The 24,297-nt window shown below is 38.9% G+C and overlaps 1 long non-coding RNA gene across 1 annotated transcript in view; it reads left to right on the top strand.

Moving 5' to 3' along the window:
* Window positions 1–1,264: 1,264 nt before the first annotated feature.
* Window positions 1,265–24,297, top strand: part of LOC129360409 (uncharacterized) — a 30,302-nt gene continuing 7,269 nt past the window's right edge. Inside the window, exons 1-2 of the long non-coding RNA XR_008606043.1 lie at window positions 1,265–1,481; window positions 10,137–10,205. This is a non-coding gene — a long non-coding RNA (uncharacterized LOC129360409). The remainder of the gene's footprint in view (window positions 1,482–10,136; window positions 10,206–24,297) is intronic.

The following is a 24,297-nucleotide window of genomic DNA, read 5'->3' as shown; positions in this document are numbered from 1 at the left end:
AAGTCTGGCCAGCCTAACCTCACAAGCCCTCACACATCCAACACTTAGCACCTTCACGGTGCTGAAGATCAGCTCCACCAACTGAGCACCTGTTTGTGCCTGGGATGCCCCGCAACACTCTGGACTCGCCTGCTGTTGATGCAGGCCCATATAAAAAGCAGGAATTGGCAGCTGTGCTGTTGTCCTGCTTCTCCTGCAGGGAAGTGATGTGTTTATTTGACCTGCATTGAGAAGATGAGACGTGCCTATCTGCTTGTTCTGTTCTATGAAAAGAACTCAGAGTTCTTTGATAAATGACACCTTCAAACCTGCACTGAGCTCTGGGAATAACCTGAGTTGATGTGATAACAACTCAGAACTGACCCTGCACTTCCTTTTTCAAACTTTGTACATGTTTTCAGAAAGTGACATAAATGTGGAGCTGTGATCCTATTCCATAGTTTAAATTTAGAACCACAATGAGCCAATTTTCTATTTTGGTGTGCCTACTAAGTTTAAGACTGCTGCAGAAATAGTCAGACCATATGGGAGTGAGCAGGTGAAATGCAATGACCTGGCAAATGGTCCAGAAACTGATGAGAGTCGAGTACACGTCAGAAGGCACTGGGTGTGCTGGCACAAACTTTACCCAGGATGTGGATCAGACAAACACCCAGCACTCGTTAGTTTATTGCTCTCTTATTAGGAACATTTTTTGCCTTGCACGGATTGGCAGAGTCCCGCTAGCCACCCTCTTCACATGGCCCAGGCTCTGTCAGGACTGATCAAAAGACGTTTCTTCACATCTCCAGACGCCAGGGAAAAAGGAGAAGAAAAGAGGGAGAGAAGAAAAGAGCCAGAAGGGGGCATACTGCTCTCTCTTTACTCTGGTCTTTTGGTGAATGAGGACTTTTCACAATACCCTCTCCCTTCTCTTTTTTCTATTTTCATTCTTTCACTGGCAAAAAAAGAGAGAAAGAAATAGCATTTCCCAACGCGTTTTGCGCCAAATTGTTCTTGCCATATCAAAAACAATTATCCGCAGGTTAAGAATGTGCCTGCAGAATTACAACCGTTCCAGGGGGAGAAAGCAGTCTTCACAAATTTGACTGGCTTCCAGGCAGCCAAGACCCCCTCGAAGTGGTAATGAAAAGTGTAACTTTAGCCTCCCAGCTGTACGTCTCAATCCATAATCCTTCCCCAAAAACCTCACCGTAGAGCCGCCTACCACTCCCATGGCGTTCCCAGCCTTTGCCGGGCTGGGCCTGCACTGATTTATGTGGCAGTCCTGAGTCATACTCTCAACCTGAAAAGGATTTGCTCTCCTATATTTACAGGGGTAGTCAGGCCGGCTCTCTTGAAATACAGAAAGCCCTGTCTCCGGGCCTCAGTCCCCATGGTTTTTACTCCTTCTCTGCCTCAGTAACAAGGACATCTGGGACCTTACAACAATCCGCCAAGACTCCAGTGTTTTTATGATGGAGTCTTTCTGCAGAGGAGAGGTGAGTTTCTCTGTGTGTATCTCTTTATTTATGCCAGAGGTATTTGCAATAGATTACAGTAGCAGCGTTAGGCCCAACCTCAGCAATATCCAGCTAAGGGTTGGTGAATTGGCCTGCAACTTAACAACAGACCCAGAAACCTTAAGAAAGCCAATGGAGCATGTCCTTGTACTAACAGTGTGTTTATTTATATTTACTTGCTTACATCGCCAATGTTGCATTGTACTTTTTTTAAAGAAGTACAATGCAATTTTGGTAAACCAGTTGTTCTGTGAAACAGATAATTGAAATAATTTCTAGTCAATAATTCTAAACAAAAATTGAGAAGCATGAAAATCTAATAACATGAGAGTAAATTAAGGATTTTCAGAGTTTTTACAAATATAACTGCAAAGCAGATATCTCAGACTTTTTTTATTTCTTTTCTTTTTTTCAAAAAAGGCATATTTAGCGCTACTTACCCCTAAAGCTTGACTAAAGTTATGGTTAAACTACAGCGTTGACATGTTGGTAGCAGTGTGATTGTGGATGGTGGTGGTCCACTCTACCGCCGCGGGTCCATCCCTGCAAAGCAAACAAGCCAAGGTGACCTTTACACTCCTGGGTTTGTACATCCTGTGGTCGGCTGTCTACGTAGTGTGATGGAGAGCACAGCGGGTGGTTGAAGCAGCCTCTAAGAAAGGGATAACTTCATCTCATTTATATATATCAGTGCACATGTGTGTGCGCGTGCAGGATGTTAATACTTGAATGTATTGTATGTGTGTGCCTTTGTGTGACAGCCATGTGGTTAATGCTAAGCACCATTTGGCACCGTCTGTGCAAGAAAATGAAAGCATCAATGCTTAGGACATGCACAACGCATGTCTGAAATGATCCACGTTTTTGCACCTGACATCCTGGTTAAAGGCCCAAATTAAGAGTGTCTGCCCCTGAAAAATTTTAGATGAAATTGCCCCTACCATCTCCTGACAAGAATCTCAAATAAATGCGTCATGACCTGAGAAAGACTTCTCAGCCAATGTAAACACAGACAAAATGGCTGCTGTTGCTAAGCTAACATAGGAGAAGGAAGATGGAGCTGATGCTCATGCTGCTGCACAAAAACGTCAAATGAGAGGTTAACTCTTTATGACTTTCGAGCCAGAAGCATGCCGAGGTGTCAAATTTTGCCCATTTTGTCCATTTTGTGTTGGCAGCTAACTGCTACTGTCATTTACAGTATTTCACGTGTGCGGTAACGTGGCTGACCCATAGATCCTTGCAAGTCAAGGCTACGCCAGAACTCAGTGCTCACGTAATTTAGCTTTCCCAGCATGACGTAGTTTACAAATTTGAACAATGTAGAGAACAATAGAGTAAATAAAATAACGGCACACTCTTCAAATGACTAGTTTTCGGAAAAGAGTGACTACATAAATATTTTCCTCTCAGATTCTAAGTTTTGAGACGAGCAAATGTGACAGCCTCATACGTAAGTCTGTTTGAGTCTTTTCAGTTAAAAGCCTTCCAAGTTCGACACGAGGAAGCCTTTGGAATTTCTTTTTTATCCTTCGTTTCTTTCAGTGCAATGGACTAACTTTGGAAAATCATGTAAGAGATAGTTTTCTTTGAGATTCAAAGGGTAAGATTGGTAAGTTTTTTTTTTCTTCCCCCAGCAAAGTTTCCCCGCTGATCAGTTTTTTTAAGTCGCGTTGAAGTGAATACATTCTGGATGTTGTACAGTAATAATGTAGTTGAGAATGTAAAAAAAAAAAAAAAAAGAAAAAGATGGAATAATGATGCATCAAAACGCGATGTTATTTTATCTTTTTTGAATGAGACAGAATAATTTTACTTTTAAAATACCCGCCTTTTTTACGTAAATGTTCAAATCCAATTTTTTTTTAACATTTAATTAAATACTAAATTTGCTTAAATAAAACAACTGATCTGAACTCTATTTTCATCAAAAAGAAAGTATTTATTGTCAAGACTTTGACCACAGTTGACCTACTGATGTAAATACAATTCAAAAGACTGTTAAGGAATAAAACATTTGTGTTGTCAGGATATCTAACAGTCCTGATGAGTAGGAGGGACACTGCTGACAGTTCAATGTCCTCTCTGCAGACAAACATACAAAAAACAGATGGCGGCCTTTTATTTCAGAAACTCAGAGAAGTTTCACACTTGGAGACTTGGAGTGTCTTAGAAAAACATTTGATTTGAGTCAGAGGCTTTGATCAAAAACTGGGATTCTTATTTATCATTGCATATTATTTGATTAGGATGAGAGCTTTTTATTCCAGACAATGTCCCTTGAAGAAATAAAAAAAGGACTTGAAATGAGGGAATCTCGCCAATTAGATACAACCTTGAAAGAGCGCTCTGATGGATTTCCGTGTCTTTTGAAGCCGCACACGAAGTTCTGCAAATGTTAAAAACAATGGAAAAGAAATACAAAGAGATGCATTACCAGATGGCTTTTGCAACAAACAGCTAAACTAACAAAAAGTGTGAAGAAAGTAATTACTTTTTTATTGTTTTAGCTTATTCCGTTTGTCTGACATAAGCTAAAAACTTTAATAATTCTAAAACAAGTCGCTGTGCTTTGTTGAATTTTAGATCAGATACATAATGTCCTTTAGCAGTTCTTTTAATAAATTATATTCACTCGCTCAAGGATATTTTTTTAAAAGAATAATTTTTACGATAAAATTTAGACATCCTTCATTTTTATTTATTACAAAAAAATAGTTTCTTACATGTTTTATAAAAAGGAATATAAAATATGTATTTTTTTTCACTTGTTGCTTTACATTTATTCGTTGCCATTTTCAAAAGAAATGAGAATTTATTTTTTATTTTCAAATTGGTAAAAATGCCGTTAAATTACAGCAATAACGACAAATTAATTATTTTTGCATTACTTTAATTTCACAGTAATAATAATAAATGCAGCGACAATGTAAGTACTTTTTTTTTTTTAAATAAGAGACGTTTTGGATTTGTCGGCATTTTAAAAATCAACCAGAAGAATATTTTTCCTTCTAATGTAATCTTTATATTTGTTCAAAATTTTGATTTTCTAAAAACTCAACAAAAGTACAAAAAAAAAAACAAAAGAAAAAAAGCAACTATTACATTCACAGCACCTGATACAATAAGCCGTTTAAAGGTTCTGGTTTTTAATTTGCCCCGTTTCCCTAATTCCAAAGTTTTATTTTTTTTTTTGTATGCTACTTAATTTTGTTTTCTTTGAAAAAGATATTGATTTTCTGATAGGACAATCCTACATGTACCTATGATGATGAAGATGAAAGTGATGCAAAGGACTACGATCTCAGCACAGTGTCTCTTAAGGACATGCATTAAAAAAAGTGAGGAACCCTCTTATATAACAGACCTCATTTTTCTTCTGTTGAGTTAAAGTTATTCACCTAAAAGTTCTGGTAACATATCTCTTTGAATGCACCTTAATTTAGCCCAGCCATAATTCTGGTGTACAAAAGACACATGTCAGAGTCACACCGCTGATGAGAAATAAATAGGAAAAAGGGTTCTGTGGATGTTCTTCAAAGGAGCTCCAATTTCACACCGTCAAATAAAAGCACCCTTATAGGCACATGAGTGATAATCCTGCTTTTTGGACTTAAAGCTTTTTCTTTGACATAGTTACATTTCAGTCATTCTGATATATTTATTAAGATTATTTTGGGTTAAGATTTAAAGAATGCGGACAATGTGTTTTTGTGGATCAAAGAGGATAGTTTTTTTTTCCACATTTAGGTATATTTAGAGGACTTCTTGCATTATAATAAATCTGATCATTTACTTCCTGTTAAATTTGCTTTTAACATTTGACACATCTCAGCTGTCTGACCTTAACAGTGCTTTGCATGCCTCTAAGTTGCTACCAAAGGCACAAGAGACAAACACTTGATGTAGGACACATTTGCATGTTGCTGCAAGAGAATATATCAACTGGAAAGCCTCTGAAGTCCAGATTTTGTAACTGATGGAGGGAAAAAAACTTTAGAAGATGCTGAGAGTATCCAAAACTTCCTCTTTCTTCTTGAACGATAAATCCATCTAGTTTTAAGCCTTTAGAATATCAAATGCAATTATATTAACAAGTAGTATTATTTCTTGTTTCAAATTTACTCACTTACACTTGATGTTCTCATAATTAAGACTTGACCTGCATCATGTAACCAGGAGGTTGACTGCCAACGTCCTGCAGCTTGTTTTCTGTGACATCTCATTGATTGTCAGCCCCAATGTGTCTGTATTAGTTTCCATGCACTCCTGACATGCACTCTGTAGTAACAGAAGTGACAGCCCTTATCCCTCCTTTGTGCGCCCCTTCATACTGAGACTCAGATTTTAGGGACGGACAGCTCAGGACAGGACAACTGCATCAATGCTGACTGAGCCTGAGCCACAGTTGCAGCAGAAGGCCACACTCTGCTGAAACTTTCTTGGACTCGACAGTTTGTGCTTGAGAAAAACAGCTGATCCTTCTTATGCTACACAACTTGGTTTTTGGCTTAGCAAAAGTGAGCAGAGTTACCTGTGGAGTGTGTAAAGTCTCGACCAGATTACAGCGTTAAGAGTCCGTGAACCAAAATCCCTATTTAGTGTTTTAAATGTTCCTAAATATGGCGGGTATGCAACAAAATCACCACAGTTTCAAAGTGTGTGGTTAAATAATGAAAGAACATGATAATAAAAAATTCATACATTGTAAATAAGATGCTTTTACCGTCAAAATATGTAGGCCAGATTCTTTACAGCAAACAGAGAAGTTTCCTCCTAGGCAGCACCAGGAGGTGCTGTAAAGCAGTTAGCCTTTGATAGAACAGCAGCAGCAAAAACAAACATGGCTGACGATGGCGCCGCGGCCGACGGTGGAGCAGGCTGGTTCAGAGAGTCGATGAGAGATTAAGACTTGAATTTTTTGAGCCCGGAGCGTCAATATCAAACAAGATCCCCCTCCATGCCCAGTTACCTGGGGCTCGGAAAGGAAATGCACCCTGCCATGGTCTCGGCTCCCAGATTTAAAGGCTTGTTGAAAAAAGTAGAGCGCCGACGTTAGCATGGTAGCTATGAAGCATTGAGCAATGCGTAGCACCCTGCAATGCGACATGCTGTAATCAATGCGAAGGTGGGTCTTTTTCTAAGTAGGCAATCTGAAAATAACTAGGCACCTATGCTGTTCAGTTTATGTCTATATTTTTGCAAATTATAATTTTATGGGAAAAATGCCCACTTTACTTAATTCTGTTTTTGCTTGAAAAGAAAGAAAAGTGCAGCACTATCTCTTGAGCAGGCAGCTCAAAGAAGTTTCAAACCATTTCTGTGCATCCATCTGTTCAACTAATCGCTACAAACTTTGGCTTTTAAGTGACAGCATGTGAAAAGAATGGGTTTTGTTCGGAAATAGCGAGCTGATTGAGTCAGGAAACGGTCCATTGAGTCTCAGATTAGGTTCTGCAGAAAGTGATAAACTAAAAGACAAAGTGAGGCGACCTGGTCCTCCTTCGTCCTCATCTGAAGTGCTAAACCTCACCCTGACTTTGTAACGCCTTGGCTTGTGAGTCACAACTGTGAAGATATAATGTTATTTAAACCCAATCTGTCACCAAATGGAGCGAAAGAGAAAAAATGCTTGCCAAGTGCACAAATCTAACATCACCACTTATGAGACACACACTCCCACGCAGACGGACATGCACACAATTCCCTATCTCTGTCATTATATGGGCAAAATCAGCAATTAATCATAAAAAAGTGAATTTATGGAGTTGTCGTTATCACAATCACTTCCAAAGGTCAGGCCAGGGATAATTGACAGAAGCATCAACACTTATTATGACACAATTATGTAAAATAATTAGTTTCAAATGGTAATAAAGAAAAATCTAAAAATATTTTGTTAATTTGATAACATACTGTAATGAATAATTTCCCGCTGATAGATATTATGCCATCCCTCTTGGGTCTTAGCTGTTGCCTCAGTGCGTGACCCATTTCGCCTTTTAAACGAACCAGAAAGATTGCTAATTTTGACAGCTCAATTCACGCGTAACCAACCCTTAACAAGTCTGCCACCCTCTGCAGCAATATTGAAATTCCAAGTGACAGACAAGAAGCGACGGCACGGCGGTGCCCTGATGGTGCCCAGGTGGTGCTTGTGGTTTCTGAAAATGCATGCTGCCACATGTTCATGATGGATGGATGGCCGTGATCCACAGAAAAGTTACTTTTGACATTTTTGACTACCGTAATAGCAGTGGGACAATCACAGATTTCGTTTCCTTAAGTGGAATTAGCAAAGCGACAGTGGAAGAATATTCTCTGGTGAAAGATCTGAAGTTCCCGAATAAACATTTATTATTAGGCGATTATGACCAATAATGATAATCAAAATTCAGAAAAGTTTGAATTTATGTGGTAAAGGCACTTGAAAGTGCGATCTTCCGTGATGTATTTTTTATCAACAAATGTGTCAAATTAAAAACATTTTAAAAACTATTTACTACAGCTGTCACTGATGTTCAAGGCCAAAGCAAACAAATTTAAAGGGGCAAAAAAGTACATATAAAGTTTTTGGAAATTGATGTGAGTGACACTGATGTCTGTCTGTGTGGTTCATCAGCAACAAATTCCTCTTTATGATTATATTTTAGCCTTTGGAGATATGCAGGATAAAAAAGCAAAAAATCTTGAAACTAGAAAAAGACAATGGTCAAAAATATATTTTTACTTTTAATACATGACTGAGATTTAATATTATTTCTAGAGAGGGTTTAATATCAGTTATAAAAAATATTTGGACATTTTTTTTATTATTTTAAAAAATTAGTTTTTTGTTGTAATAATCTAAAAAATATTCTAACCTTGCGACCTCCTCATAGGAGGTTAATGCACTGTGATGTGTTACTTTTTGTCACATTGATCAAATAGGCAAGCCTGCAAAACAGACAAAATTACCAACTTAAGAAAACTAAAAATATATCACTCTGGCTTCTAATTGAAACTGCTGAGAGAGGTGGTTTTTTGCAACCACAAGCCATATTAAGTGCCACATCAACATGGCTGCTGGACTTGGAAGAAGAATAATAACAAAAAAGAAAAATATTATATTTTGCCAATTGAATTTGGCAAAGAATGCGGGCAGTGCATATAGCGGTGGGCTGCTCTATAAAGACATCTGCTGATTGCACAGTTTGGGGAGGCCTGGTAGAGCAGAGCCTGGCAGGGAAAAGTGTAAAGCGATTGAGACCAGGCGACAACTGCTGAAAGAACTCAGCACTCGGACGCTCACAGCCAGTTGCCTTGCACGTGAAGTTATGAAGTTGTAAAAGCGGTGCGTTGCCTCTTCTGTGTTTCACGCTACACGAGAACCTGGACAGCACAGTGGCAGAATAATTTTAGGCTGCCAAAATCCAAGTCAAGGGTTTTCACATAGTTTTGTTCAAGCCCGTGACCTGGCAGGTACACCAAATATCCAACATAAATTGGGTTGAATTTTTCTGTGTCAATGCTAAGTGTTACCAAAAAAAAGTTGAAAAAGGTCTGCACTCTAATGGTGCAATTTTGAACACACTCCCCACGCAAGAATCGCATGTGCTGCATTCACCTTCCAAAGAGTGTTGGCAAACCGAAGTCTGTCTGGCCTAATAGGGACATACCTGTAGGTAGGTCTGACCACATGTATCCCAGCAGGGTGTAGAGTCAGCGCTTCGGGACGCGGTTGGAGAAGGAGGCCCGCTTCAAGCGTCCCCAACACTGTTAATATCTTTCTCCTGTCACAGTAAGACCAACCCTGAGAGACACGAAACAAAGCCTTCAGAGCCTCTCACCCAACAGGACCTGCTCCGTGCAGACAGGCAACGCCTACGCCCTTCTGCCACACTACTTTTGGATTCACTATTGAATCATTAATGCGACCGACACTCATGTGATTTGCTCAGCGACCTGTCATGCATGTTATGCCATGTTTCGTAGAAATGCAGCTCAATGTATGCACATAAATGTGGCAGTAGTTGTAACGCTTAAGTAGAAGTCGTTCAACAACATCTATAGCACAATTAAAAACATCCAAACTGCAGGTATATCTGTGAAATTGCAGCAGAGAAAAGTTTCATCGAAAATGAGCTTTTTTGGTATATCTCTCTCGTTAGCTACACACTGGGCAAATAACTTACTTACAGGCTCGGAGGAGAAAACAGACGGACTGGAGAGAGTCAACTGTCTGTTCTTTCATCTTTTTTCTTTTATCAGATGTCTATAAATATTGGCTGGAACTACCTTTTCTCAATGGGTTTCAGGTGTGTTTGTTCAGCAAGAGTGCTCAGTTATTTTGGAGTTCAAAATAATGTTTTTTTATTTGCAATTTGGCAAAAGTGAATACCTTTTCTCCAGAAACAATGAGATAAATGGTGCTGTTAGATTGTGCCTGACTCAAGTACAATCAGTTTTGAACTGACATGTTTACATAGAGCTTAGATTTCATCAGGACATCTGAGGGCATCTGGTTCTGCCTCCGCTGTGCCACATGTGTCCGTCTGATCACGTTCACTCGATGTGTCGTATGTGTGTTTTCTCCACGTCTCCTTGCTCCCCCTGACCTCTCTCCCAGGCTCTCCCTTCTTCTTTGTTGTTCAGGTCAGAGTCCATGCACTCACTCCTTGCAGCCACATGGCCACGTTGTGGTATGCAGTTACCCAGACACAGGTAAGTCTGGTTCAGGTGCACCCCACAGTGATCCTGACCCACTCTTCTTCACCCCACAGCTCTCAGGGCCCAGCAGGGTCCCAGCAGAGGTCACAAGAGGCCTCAGCATCCCAGGGATGAGACTCCAGACTTGCATGAAGAGGAGCGTTTGATGTACCTCTGTCCTCAGCTATGTTACAATGCTAATATGGCTTTAATCAGCTCCAGCAGTTGCTACTTCCTTGTTGACAGGCCAAGGCAAACTCCACTGTCCAAGTAATATCTTATTGGTGATAGCCAATTTATTGTCAGCTTGCAATGTTTGTTCTTTTTAAAGTAAGGTGTTACAACTTTAGGCAGAAGAATCACTGTTTACCAAGCTAATTAGCTGTGAAATGACTGAAGGCAAGATCTGAATGAAAAAAAAAGAAGCTAACAGCACCATAAAGTCCACAGCGTGTTTCCAAATACGTTATGCAAATATGTCTCCAAGTGCTAATACATGCCCATTATTACCAGCTGTGATTGCTGAGCTGCTATTGTTTTTCACTTTGTGAGTGTGAGTGTTTGTGTGTCATCTACAATACCTTGGCAGCTGTTTTTACGAGGCCTTGTAAAAGTATTCAAACCTCTTGTATTTTACATATTGACAAGAAGTGGTATTTATTTGTATTTAGCCTCCAGTTCTCTGTTTCCCCTAAATTAAACCCCTCGCTGCCAATTGTAGTAATATTTGATCTTACTATGAAAACATCTTGAAACATAGTGGTTGCTGTATCATGCTGTGCACAATCATTTCTTTAACAGGGGTGTGGGAGATGTTCAGAGTTGATAGTGGCTGCAAAGATGCATTAAAGCCAGAAGGGGAATGTTTGGAAACAATTTTCAAGGTTTAGAATGGTCCAATCAAAGTACAGACCTAAATCTTAATCTGTGGAAGACTTAAAAGTTTGCCTTTGTGGATGCTTGAGCTATTTGGCAAAGAAGCATGGGCAAAAGGAAACTATGAGTCCTTTTAGTTTCACTTCACGGTTATGCGTTACTTTGTGTTAGTCATCCCAATGAAATATGTCAACATTTATGTGAAGAAGTCCAAGTTATATGAATAATGCAATACATCTATATACTTTTTTTATATTGTGGTATTGCAAAACAATCTTGTAAATCTCACTAATATACTAGGTGCTATTAGCGATAGCACCTTGTGAGTTGGAGGATCAACATGTACCAAGTCATTTTGGACTAAGGTTTCTATTAGTCCCATATCTGTCTTTTAGTAGATGGGATAATGACAGGCGGCATGGTCCACCAGGTACCGATAAGAGTGCCACCCTCTACTCCTAATCTACTTCTCCACTTTGCTCAAAGACAATTTAACGACTGGAAATTGCGCCCTGAGGAGTGACAGCTAAAACTGATATTAGAGTCAATGAGTGCACCTTGCTCCCAGTTCTTTTTTGGCACTCCCAAGTTGGAAGACCTTTCCTTAAAATTGCACCAAAGATAAAAAAGAGAGTTTTCTCAGCTTGCTATGGCATACTAATACCCTGGACTCATTAAATTAATGGGGCCAGATTCCTCTTACAGGATGTGCTCTGATGCCCTTTGAGTTTGCCGGGGCTAGAGGGTGTGCAACACTTTGAAAAGCCCTGACCGGCATATTGAACATGCTTTAATAGAACCCTTTTGAGACTCCTGGTAGGATGCTCAGTAACTCTTTGCCTTTAAGTTCCCGCACATCTCTGAGTGATCTCGTCAGATAGCCGCTCTATCCTCGGATTCGGGCCTGGAGAGGGGGAGGGGAACAGTTGGCGTTAAATGAGGCCAGAGGTGCCTGTATCTCAGCAGAGGCCATTCTTTCCTGGAGATGTGTATCTTTGAGACATAGTGCTGAGCAAGCTTTGAAGTGGAAAGTTGCTCTGTGTAAAAAGTGTGAAACAGGAGGCTTATAGTCCGGCCTTGTTTCCCTTCACCGGCGAGAGAGCCTGGCTTTTCACTGGACAGTCCACCCAGGCTTGATTTAATTATTCCATTCATCCAACCACTGACAGGGTAGATTTAACCCCTCAAATGGCCATTAAAAATGTCACTGCGTATTTAATGGGAAGTCGCTCTGAAGCACGCCATGATTTAGACAAGCTGCTGCAATTTAGAAAATTTATTTTAAGAGCCAGAGCAGACTATCAAGGAGTAAAGGGCGAAGGGAAGGTATTGTTTTATCAGCACTGTAATAAAATGGTTATAATTTAATATAATAGAAATGGAATATTAAAATGATTTTGCATATCTGCCCAACAGCAAAAAGATCACTTGATAAGAAAAGAAAGCTGGTGAACCTCCATTTGCATGACAAAAAAGCCTCTTAAGAGGGCTAATACATCACACTCATGTTATCACAATCAGAGAATCAGATATCCAGATAGAGAGCAATTAAAATTTTAAGATTTCATGATTTGAATCAATGAAGGTTTACTAATCTGTTTGAATTATATTGATAAAGCACAAAAGTAACAATCAGCTGAAACCAAGTGGCATTCTGCTGAGATGTAAGAACATTTTGATGAAACGATTATCTCTCGCTCGGTTCCTCTCTGTCATCTCGAACAACATGAAACAGAAAAACATTCCTGTCTCGATGACACTTGGACACAGATCCGAAGTAAGTAAGAAACGGGATTCATAGCAGCGGGCTGAAACACAGACTAAAAGCAGTCAAGCGGCTGGTGTCTACAGCAGGATGCTGACAGACAGATGCCAGACAATGAGGTTCGAACAGTTCAACTCAGTTTGCCAAAACAGATCCCATCGAGCAAAATATGGCTGACTCAGGCGCACTGCGGAGCAAGCACCTAATTTCTAAACTACATCTCGCTCCGTTTTTATGGATGTCTTTGCATGTGACAGACGACACATCGTACCTCTTATGGAAATTGTCGCTGGGCAATTGTACGATTTACACAGTCAGATTTGGCAGTAATGATTTCATGGAGCCTTTGATTTTTACCTCGATCACCATGGTTGCAACATTGCTGGATATTGCTCCTCATTAGCCATTCCATAAGCAGAGAGCCATGCACTGTTGTAGCGACTGATAACTTACATGCCTCCCACTCTTAAAGTGTGCTGGTAATTTATTCTCTCCCCCAGCGCTCATCATCCTGATGCAACTCTCACACTGACAGGAATCCATCTCTGTGTACCTGGCAGCAAAGTGGGTGAGGGTTGACTCAAAATCAAAATGAAGACTTGTTACTGAGAAACTCTTAATAGCATTTTATTCCCAGCTGAATATTTTGAGAGGACCGAAAGCGGTTGGATTTTACTCGATTTACAGTATGAGCTACCATCCCAGCCAGTCCATAATTCTCGTCGAGTTTAAAATATTTCATGAGAGAAGGTGAAATCAGTTCAGTGTTTTTGATCCTTATATAAGCCACCATCATCTGCCAGGTTTTTTTTCTTTCTCAGGGTATGGCTTAAGCACTTCAAAGTTAGGTACTACATAGAGAGCGTGATTCATTTGGCAGCTCGCATTGTCCAGACTCAAAAAAACCCAAAGCTGGCCAGAGACTTACTTCAGAGGAGAGAAAGAATTTGGCTTGAGCTTAAGGCCGCCCATCCCCATCAAGAGATGGGCGCTTTTTGTCATCTTATCGCAGCCTTAGCGCATTGCTGTGGTGACTATGTGCTTCACAGGTGGGAGCCTGCCTCTGTCAAATGAGCGAGTTCACTAAGGACGGGATTTGCCGCTGTTATTTTTCTATTAGAGGAGAATTATGCTAAGCCTTCAGAGGCCATCTTTGTGTTGCTATGGCAGCCCATATTTCCTACCGGGTTGCGACCTTGAATGACTACAGTGCAAAGCCAAGAGGGCCGAAAACCCTTTGAGGATTAGAAGCAGTGCCTCATAGTTATGCAAAACACCTCTGATATGATTGAACTTTGAATGGATGAATGACAAAGTTTATTGAGATTGCCTCTCCTTTCTTCTGATCATTGTCACTTGATTATTTTCCATCACTTGGCTTTGAATGCAGGTTTTCAAATGACAAATATTAGATTTTTCATGTCCAACATCTTCATGTATGCAGTGGTTGAAATGTTTGACACAATAACAAAAATAATAATAATAATTTACCAAATCATTGGCATTTTAGGTCTTACACATTCCCCATTACCCTAAAATTTTGCAGGCATCGCTGCCAAAGTGCATATTTATTTAAGGGTTACTGAAATATACAAAAACAAACAACTCCACAGCGCCCCCTTGTAATAAAAAAGTAAAATAAAAGCTTACTTGTCAGCTTGCTTAAACATAGTGGTGGGACATTTAGGACACAGATATACATTTTTATGTGCAAACATAATTCTCTTGAAGCTGTATCCTCCAAAAAAACATTAATAATTAGAAGTTATTGTGACTGAAATTGATGCATGAACTGATAAAACTTTTTAAGAGTTTATAAAGTTATTTAATTTTCAGGATTGAATTTATATTTCATCATTTGGCCAAAATGTGTTTAATGATGATTCAACCACATCACAGAAATGTTCTAAATCGTCCTTAAAAATATCTTTCTTGCAGCTACTTCCTGCCACAAATAAAATGGCGGCCATTTTGAGTTTAATTTGATGCAATTCATCATGATCACTTTCTTAAAATCAATGCACATGCATGAAATTATTTTTCCCTACATTGAGAAAGTACTTGAGCTTTACAGTGGATTTTAGAGATTTCCATGTCAGACCTTCTGTCTGAAACTCTTTTCATCCTTATGCTATTTTTATTTAAAATTTATTTTTCATCAATTATACAGACTGCTTCTGAAATGTACACATTGAGGAATAGATTAAATTCCAGGTAACATGAAACAAAACCCTATAAAAGAAATCTTAGGTAAGACATTGGTATGTCAAACTCTCTTGCAGTCATGTACTGCAACAAACCGGAAGTCAGCCATTTTGGATCAAAGTTACCATTAATTGTTGTGACTAACTTAATATTCAGCTTAATAATAAATGTTATATAAATAGTTAATGCCACTATTAAAATTTCAATGCATCATTTCTATTGTGGAGACTTTTTTTGTTTGTTTGTTTTATTATCCAACTTAAAGTATCATATTTTTATTGACTCATTATATCACAAAGCGGACTTCTTTATTCTTTTATTATTTTTGGTGTAATAAAACTACATACATAGTGGTTATAAGGTGAGGGTCAGAGATTTTTACATCCGAAGGCCTTAGATGAGAATTATCCATTAGCCTGTACATTGAGAAGAATGCGAATGAAAAAAGGTAAAATATGTCATCAAATCTACTTTCATACATTTCTGTCATTTTTAAAATATATATTTTAGACATTTTTTTGGCTGTTTTTGGACTTTAGTTGTTTAAAAATAGATTACATCTAAAGTGACATGATATGAAATATTTAGGATTAGCTTACAGTTATTATATTTGTAACATAGATATATCTCCTTGAGAACTGTTCGTCCAAACAGGAAGTCAGACATTTTGAATAAAGGTTTGGTGTAAGCCTGATTTTTCCTGCTGATGCAAGTATTTCTGTTGTCCTTTTCAAAATGTATCATTAACCTAGTTTATCCATTAACCAAAAATTTTTATTTTTACGCTGGCCGGTCTATTTCAGGACCACTTGATTATCATAAAAGTCAAATTACCAATATTTAATCAATGCATTCCTGTTTGTATTTTTCCTGCAAGAAATTCTGATGTTTTGATTTCCAGATTTAATTGCTATTTCAGAGTTTCACTCTTAACGCTGATGCAATTCTTTTAAACCTAACCCTTTCCCAGTACCATAACTGTTCAGTTTGTGAGCATGAAAGCGATTTTCTCAAATCACAAGTCAAATTTCACATGCAGCCAAATCAATAAAAATGTTTTCTTCCTTTTGCCCAAAGTTTTTTTTTTTAATAATGTTTCAGACTAGTTTTCCGACCAGCCATCAAAGCCTTAACTCCATTCGGAGGCACGTATAGACAGCTACTCAACACTGACATGGAGACGAGGCTTTGAAAGTATAAGATTGACACTATTGTGGCCACAAAGCACAACAGGAGACTACTTTGAAGAGGAAAATGCTTTGAGTATTGGATTTCACTTCAGAAATGGTGAGTCCGAAATGAGTACATGAATTGGAGGTGTGGAACTGGTGTACATTGGACAACAAAATCATGTGCCAGGACAGGCTGTGTCCAAACACAGAGGTCAAAGTCTCCTTTTAAAGTTTTGAAACCACAGATATGGCACAGTTGTTTGTTTTCATATACACCCGTGTCCTGGGATGTTGCAAGCAAAAAAAGTTGACAATACATCCAAGGACAGAGTACTTTTTCACTTAAAATAAAGTGCTGTTATGTCTTGTTGAGGCATTTGGGGAATTGATCGGTCTCAGTCCCACACTCTGTCGACTGGCAGGTCTGCTGAAGCTGACACATTTTCTGACAGTGTCTTGTCAATGACTCCGCTTGAGTGAAATCCCCAGCCATATTCGCTGGCTGCCAAAGTTGTGTCTATCATCTTATTTTTTGACAAATTCGTCACAGTCGTCTCTCAATCTAATTGGTCTTTGAGGTTCCTGTAAGACAAAGGCTGCTAATCTTAGTGTGCACGTTTGAACAGTACTTTCCTCTGAATACTTCTCAAGTCTTTGAATTTGTGTGTGTTTTTTTTTTTTTTTCCTGCAAAAAGTTTGAAGGAAAAAAAAGCAACAAAAAAACATGACAGTCACATTTTAGGTACTCTGATGTCACACAGCCTTTTCTGGCTTTAAAAGTTCACTCAATATGAGATTTGGTCTACTTTGATGTGAGGTCTCTAGTGATGCGATTTTAGCATGCTATCTGCCTGCTGTTCTCTGTCACCCACTCCTGCAAAGACTGACATGGGAGCTGCCAGAGCTGAGATTCAGCCTTTTTATTCCTGGTGACTACAAATTAAAGATATGGGAAAGGTAAATTCAGGCAACACCATGACAAGTGGAATGTGCAAACTTCTACTCTTGATACAGTGAAGGAAAAAAAAAACAACAACTTCAAATTGTGTTTCCTGTTTTTATAAGAAGACATGTTTTGATCTTTGGTAAATGTTAGGAGCCTCTTCCTCTTGGAATAACAACCAAAACAAGCAAGTCAGGCAAGGTTTTAATAATGCATCCACAGATTAATTTACATAAACAGACTCCTTGAAAGATGAGGATGCTTTGTTTATGGCACAATCATTTAAGTTGGAAATATCCCCACAACAACCTCCAATTCATTTCCTGCTCATTATGCAACACTCCAAGTCTTTACCTGAACTTGTCAGGCTCCAGTTCTGTGCGCAGGAAACCCTCGGTGATAAATATCTGGTAATCTTGTTTTATGCTTATGGCGGCTAAAGGACAGCCCCCCTCGATCCCCCTCCACCAACACGCCCACAACCCCCTCCCCCATCCTGCAAGTCGACTCTCACCTGAACACGCAGTGGGGGCTCCGCAGGACCCCCTCTAACACACGCACGTCTCCGGGTCCTGGGAATTGGGGATTTAGCGAGGATTAAAGCGGAATATTTCAATTTAGGCGTCGGAATTTACCTGGCTGCGCCGCGGTGTAATTACCTACCCCCCTCCTGGAGAGAAATGCAATTACGGAGACAGTAGAGCACACCTACAGACGGGGAAGATATAAAAACGGCTCCGAGTCGATTAAGGAGGGAAATGTAAGACTGTAATAAAAGTAATTAAAAAACATTTTCGCAGCTGCCAGACCTTTTAATTTTCTAAATAGTTCATAAGAGTAAACTAAATAAGCATATATATATCGTTATATATATATATATATATATATATATATATATATATATATATATATATATATATATATATATATATATATTTATCGTTTGTGCGCAAGCTGTTATATATATACATTATATATATATAACGATATATATATATTATATATAAGGCTATGTGTGTGTGTGTGTGTCTGTATATATATACATATATATCAGCTGCATTTTTATTGCTGGTTTAAACACTGTTTTTCCTCCTGTTAAATGCAGAATCACAAATAAGGCAGTGTTTTCACATTATGCGGTTTTAAAAAAGTGTAATTTAATTAAGCACAATGAAAACGACACACAAAGGGAGCTTATTGGCCTATTTGCAAATTCATGCGAAAAAATTAGAGTAATTGGGGACCAGGAAAGCTACACGAAAATAAACGCGAGGAAAATTGAATTTTGTTTCTCTTCAACTCTCTATGGTTACATTAGAAACTAATTTATTATTATTATTATTATTATTATTATTATTATTATTATTATTATTATTATTATTATTATTATTATTATTATATTTTAGTCGTTATAGTTTGGTTTACAGCTTGCGCACTAATGATTGAGTAGAATTGTTTTCTTTTACTCTTTGGAGATAATATGTATTTACAGTCTCTATTCAGAGCTTCGTCCATTTTTCTTTGAAAAGGATTTAAGCACAGATATAAGATTGTTATGAATGATCGTCGTTACTTTGAAGTTAAATAACTCCTGAAATTGCTGACAGATAAATTAAAAGGTCTTGATTTGTTTATCGAATATGATTTTCATCTTTTGGTTTGACAAAAATCGATGTGGGCTTGGCAGTTAGTGTAAAACTGAGAAACCGTCTGCAGAACATTAATTATTTAATGCAGTATTACAAAATGTTGACTCATGTAATAGAAATCATATCTGAAGCATCTCCGTCGCTGTTTCGTATTTTCTGTGGATTGCACAAACGATTGTTCGTTTATCTGTAACCATCTGTGAGCCAAAGAAAGAAAGGAAGAGAGAAAAATGTGCACCTCAGTGCGGACTGAGGACGAGGCGGAGGCCCTCTGTGGGTATAGTCCGTGTAAACAGGGCCCTGTGCATTGTGCCATTTAGGTGGATTAGCCCTTGCTTTTGTTGGACAGGTTGTGTCCACACAGACACGGATTCAGCTTCCCTAAAGCCATCCTGCTCCCTTACAAACATTTAAGGAAGCCTTGCATTCTGACAACTGTCTCCTGAGGTGATCTGAAAATGGGGATTCCTTTTGAAGTTGCGTTGTGGATTTGTTTCGTGATCCATCACTCAAACGCCCCGAGTTTCCGTTTACTCCACATGTAAAATAAATGAGTGACTACAAATATGCTGCAATCACAAACTCTCTGAATGAATCTCAGAGTTGGCGTGATTCTCCTTTTGCGCCAGAATGTTATCGAAATAATAATAATAAAAAAAACATCTGGAGTTGTTTTATTTATTGATCTATTTTGTATTTGTGACGTTTATGTGAAAACCACCTTACACCTCTGGAGCTGCCAGATGGTCCACCCGCCTCGCGCTCACGAGCGCGCACGGACACTGTCCTGAGAGGCGTGATAAGACATTTATTTCTTTATAATTATAATATTTGGTGCAATTAGGTCAGCCAATTTAGCAGATTATCGACTCTCCCTTTTATTATTATTATTATTATTATTATTATTAATTAACTAATTAATTAATTTTATTTTTTTCTTTTTCCTTTTAGCTTTTTCATTCATTCTTTAGCTTACCAGATGTGTGGTTGCTTGGCTGTTTGCCCAACTGTTTTTTTCGGACTCAATCTTGGATCCACTTTACAACTTCAAAAGTCGGAAATGTCAACTTCTTCCTGTGCATGAAAAATATGAGCTTCTGTTGTAGACTTCGGCTATAAAAGACTAAATACAATTATTGTCCTTCCATGTCCTCACTGAGAGAAGCAACAGATGTTTGAGATGAAAAGTGGGCCGTTATCTGCACGTATTTGACTTCTTAGATGTTTTCTCTGTTTACCTGAATTTACTTACCTGAATGGCGGCTATCAGGTGCATCCCAGATCATTTTTTTTCCCACAGCAAGGCCTTAAGGCCCACACTCTTTAATTTTATTTTTAATACCTTTTCACTTTCAATATTGCTTCACCTGCGTCTCAGTGAAAAAATGAAGATATGTTTTTTCAAAAAAAAAAGTTTCTGCCATTTCTTAAATCTGTTCTAATTTATTTCAAGATTATAGGCCTATTGGAAATTATTTGTGTAAAAATGGGTTAAATCGAAAGTAGAACGACATAAAAAAAATTGCGGTCAGAGTTTTGAATGTGCGATTATTTAAATATATTATTATGGTAACCTACTTTTTCGTTCTGATGAACTATTTAGGAGGAACTATTTAATCTGAATCCATCTGAAAGCGCTGTTTTTAGACGCATGTAGGGCGTTTCTGCTACTCAAGTTATGGTGTTTCAGAAAGTTTGCAATATGGCGCATTTGAAGTGTCTCTCGCACAACTCAGATGCGTTTCTGTCGAGCTGGAAGCTTGTATTGGCGCAGTCTCAAATGAGCTTGGCTTATTGGTGAGAGAGCGCAGAGCGGAGTTTTAAAATTTGGCAAGAACTTTTTCAAAGATGAGAGCAGTGTATATTAATACATGCTTGGGCTACCTGCAAAATATAATTACAGTGCTAGATTTAGTTTATTGTGAGAGATAGCAAGATAGTTTTGAAGTCTCAGAATGATTCTGCTGTCTTGAAAAAAAGAAAACCAAAATTATTGGGGTTCCTGATTATTAATAGGAGCACATATGATCCTAAAACAGTAAATCCTCTTAATTTTGCTTGTGCTGGTGATTTTTGAATTATATAACACCTCCTGAGAAAGTATCAAGTTTTTATGCAATTGAGGGAATCACGGGCTATTTCTGGTACTTCAAAGTAAAATGCATCTGGAGTCGATGGTGGAACAGTTTGCTGCACTTTTTAAAAATTAAAGTGGAAAGTAAAAAAAAAAAAAACGTAGGCAGAATGTTCCTTAAAGATCAGAAATAATGTTGAATTTCATCTAATTTAAAGAGGACAGTAAGTAAAGTGTTGGAAGAAGCATGACAGACGCAGTGTAGGAGTTGCCTCATGTTAAATTTAGTGTTTTAACAGCACTGGTGAGGTGCAGAGCAAGCAGGCGATGCTTCACCTTCAAAGATGACAGACAATTTTGCATCAAGCTCCATAAAAGTGAGAGACCTTATGTGATAAATGCTTCACAGGGAGCTCACTAACAGGTGAACTGAACAAACCCTCTTCCTGCTTTGCATCTTGGATCCTTCATTCAAAGTCAGGGTCATTTCATTCATTAGCACAGCAAAAAGACACTTTTGCATCTCTAATTTTGCACCATACGCCTTGTCTGCAGAGTTAATTGTGCCGAAGTGTGTGTCCTGGAATCTGCGCGCTAATCATAGTTGTGTTGTTGTCTGCAAGAGTCTCTGTGTGCCCATGTGCCAATGGAAGAAGAGCGTGCCCATGTGTGGGTGTATGACTGCTCCTCTGCTACTCTCTGTCCATGTGTGTGCCCGTGCGTGCAGTCTATTAGTGGAGTTTAACCCCTCTGTTCGGGGAGTCGCAGCCCCTCAACACACCAGGCACCATTCTTTCTGCAGCCCGTTAACGTTTTACTCTTCCACCCACCCCACCCACACTGTTCACTTTTGTCCTAAGAGGGCAATTAAGGAAACAAACGTTTTCCCTAAGATAAGCTGGCTGCCAGCTTTGCATACTAATGCAATGCCAAGTGGTTGCAAATACTGAGTGCTCTAATTACGGGTACTATTTTCAATCAGAAATTGCTCAATTTCCCAGGATGAGGTCTCTATGGCTGCAGAAAAAAACACATGCAACTTGATAGAAGCAAGAGACAATCATCTCTGTGTGGAGGGAGGCTGATTTTCTCTGTCTCTGTGTGTGCGTGTGCTCACATGTGTGCCCATATGTTGGTGAAAATAAATTCATCTGCCTCTGTGTGTACAGACCGTGGAATGACCCACTCCATCGCTGCTGCCCTTGACAAGTCAAGACATGGATCCTGTCAGCCTCGACAGCATTTAGCACCACAATTATCCCCTTTCACAGCCTGGCTGCATCCGTGTAAACCACACCAGGCAGCCGTTGCCACTCAGTGATGAGAGCGATGTGGTGCACCATCTACTCTGTGAGCAATTTGGAGCAATTGTGTTGCTTTGTGATCATCAGTGCAAATCAAGGCCTTCTCATTTATTAAACAATTTCTGCTGGAGGAAATTAGAGGGAAGGCTCTTTTAATTTGGCAGGCGATAGATAGCAATATCACTAAAAGCAGCAATAATGCATAAAGCTGCTGACATCAAAGTACAAAAAGGATAGTGGACCTGTGATTTGAGTTGGATGCATCATCTCATCAGGACAGGTCAGCTATTCTGAGTGGCCAAAGTGGACAAGGACTGGCTTCCTGGATGTGGGAATGAGTCACTCTATAGGTTGCACATGCAGGACCCATCCGCTGGCCTTAGCTGACCTTTGGCTCTGACGGTGGCTAATGGAGATCTGGCCCTCGATCAATCCATCGCAAAGCTGGGCTCCTGATCCCTGGCCTTTCACCAGGCCAGGGTGGGACGGATGCTGCCAGGAGTCACGCGGCGGAGCCACCGACCCTACCACTTTCCCATCCGTGGGTGACAGCTGCAGCGCCAAGGAGCCTGGGGACGCCACACTGCCCTGCCACGCAGGAAGGACAGCCAGCAACTGTGTCTCTGTGGCAAGGGGGGAGGGAAAGCCATAAATGATCCGCTTGTGAATGTCACATTCATGTAAATATCCTCTACATATGATGCTGCGATGACCTGTGCAAGATAAATCTGGAGATATGTGTTGGATGTGCTGTTTTTGGCTCAAAACTTTGTTTCTCAAGCTGTTTGTGTGAGTTTTTCGCCTGCATCTCAATGCATCGAAGGATCTAAACAAAAAGCGCCTGAATAACGTAGAATTTTATTGAAAAGTTTATTTAATTCAGCAGGTATTTCAAGAAGGGAAACTCAAATGATATAAATGCTTTAAGAACACAGTGATGTGCTTTAGATATTCATTTCTTCACATTTTGATTTCATGATTTATAGCTAATCTAGACACAGATTCTTAGAAATTTTAAGTGTTATCATAGACCAGGGCTGCTTTTGCATGAATTACTAAATCAGTCCTGCATTACATGGAGAAAATCAGCCTGGGGTTCTACAGAGATGTTAAGGAAGTGGTAGTTTAATAGAGGCCTACAGCTCATCTTATTTCTTTTCACAGCCGAGTCATTTTCCTCCTTTTCTAGGTAAAACCCTTCAAGGGATAATTCTGATTCAGGATATGCAACAGTTGTACTCCATGTCCCAGATATGTCAGTGTGCAGCGGTGATTGAAGTACTGATTCCAGTCCCTGTCATTTTTCAAACACACTTTTTTCTTCCACTAAACTTTCCAAAAATATATTTGGACACGGCACTCTGTAAATAATCAGCCTTTCTTAAAATGAGATTTTTGTAGCTTTACACCCTTGTCAATAATAGAAAGTCAAGAGTCTTCACCAAATATTCTGTGTAATAATTCTCTGATAAATTAAATTTTGTCAAAAAGCCTTGATCATCAAAGTGATAACTGGAAAAAATATGTCACAGTATGTGTAATGGTTCCCATATTGTAAAAGTTTTACTTTTTCAACTCTTTTCTAATTTATTCAGACGCACTTCTATGATGCTTTTTAGAAGATGCGATTGAACCTGCATTTAGTTTAAACACAAAGAAAGTTGTCCCCACTTAACGTTTTAAAAATGAGTTTCTGCACATTTCTTTAAATTATGCTCTGCACATTTTGTCAAAGGTAGAAAACATAAATCTGAGTCTGTTAAACATGGAAGTTTAACAGACTCAGATGTAACAAAGACCTGGTGTAACAAAGACCTACACCAGAATAACACTTTATCAGTTGTGAGAAATTCATATTTGCACTTTAAGTGTTTTCGGTATTCATTGTGCACTTAAAATGTTACCTCAGGGAATATTTTCTGATGCTGCACCCTGTTGCTCTGCCTGATGTTGCACACAGTTCTGTGCTTTGTTACCCAGATGGTGCACCGCTGTACACTTTTTTTTTTGTTATCAGAGCAACCCTTTTCTCTTCAATAGATGATGCTTACATCAAAACACAAGACAATATTTAGAATGCATTTTAATTTCATAGGCTTTTCATGTGTGACAACACTGA

The sequence above is a fragment of the Poeciliopsis prolifica genome, unplaced genomic scaffold (genome assembly GCF_027474105.1).
Source record: "Poeciliopsis prolifica strain line A6 unplaced genomic scaffold, Auburn_PproV2 SCAFFOLD006, whole genome shotgun sequence".
In the NCBI taxonomy this organism is placed as follows: domain Eukaryota; kingdom Metazoa; phylum Chordata; class Actinopteri; order Cyprinodontiformes; family Poeciliidae; genus Poeciliopsis; species Poeciliopsis prolifica.
This window is presented reverse-complemented; position numbering and strand designations above follow the sequence as displayed.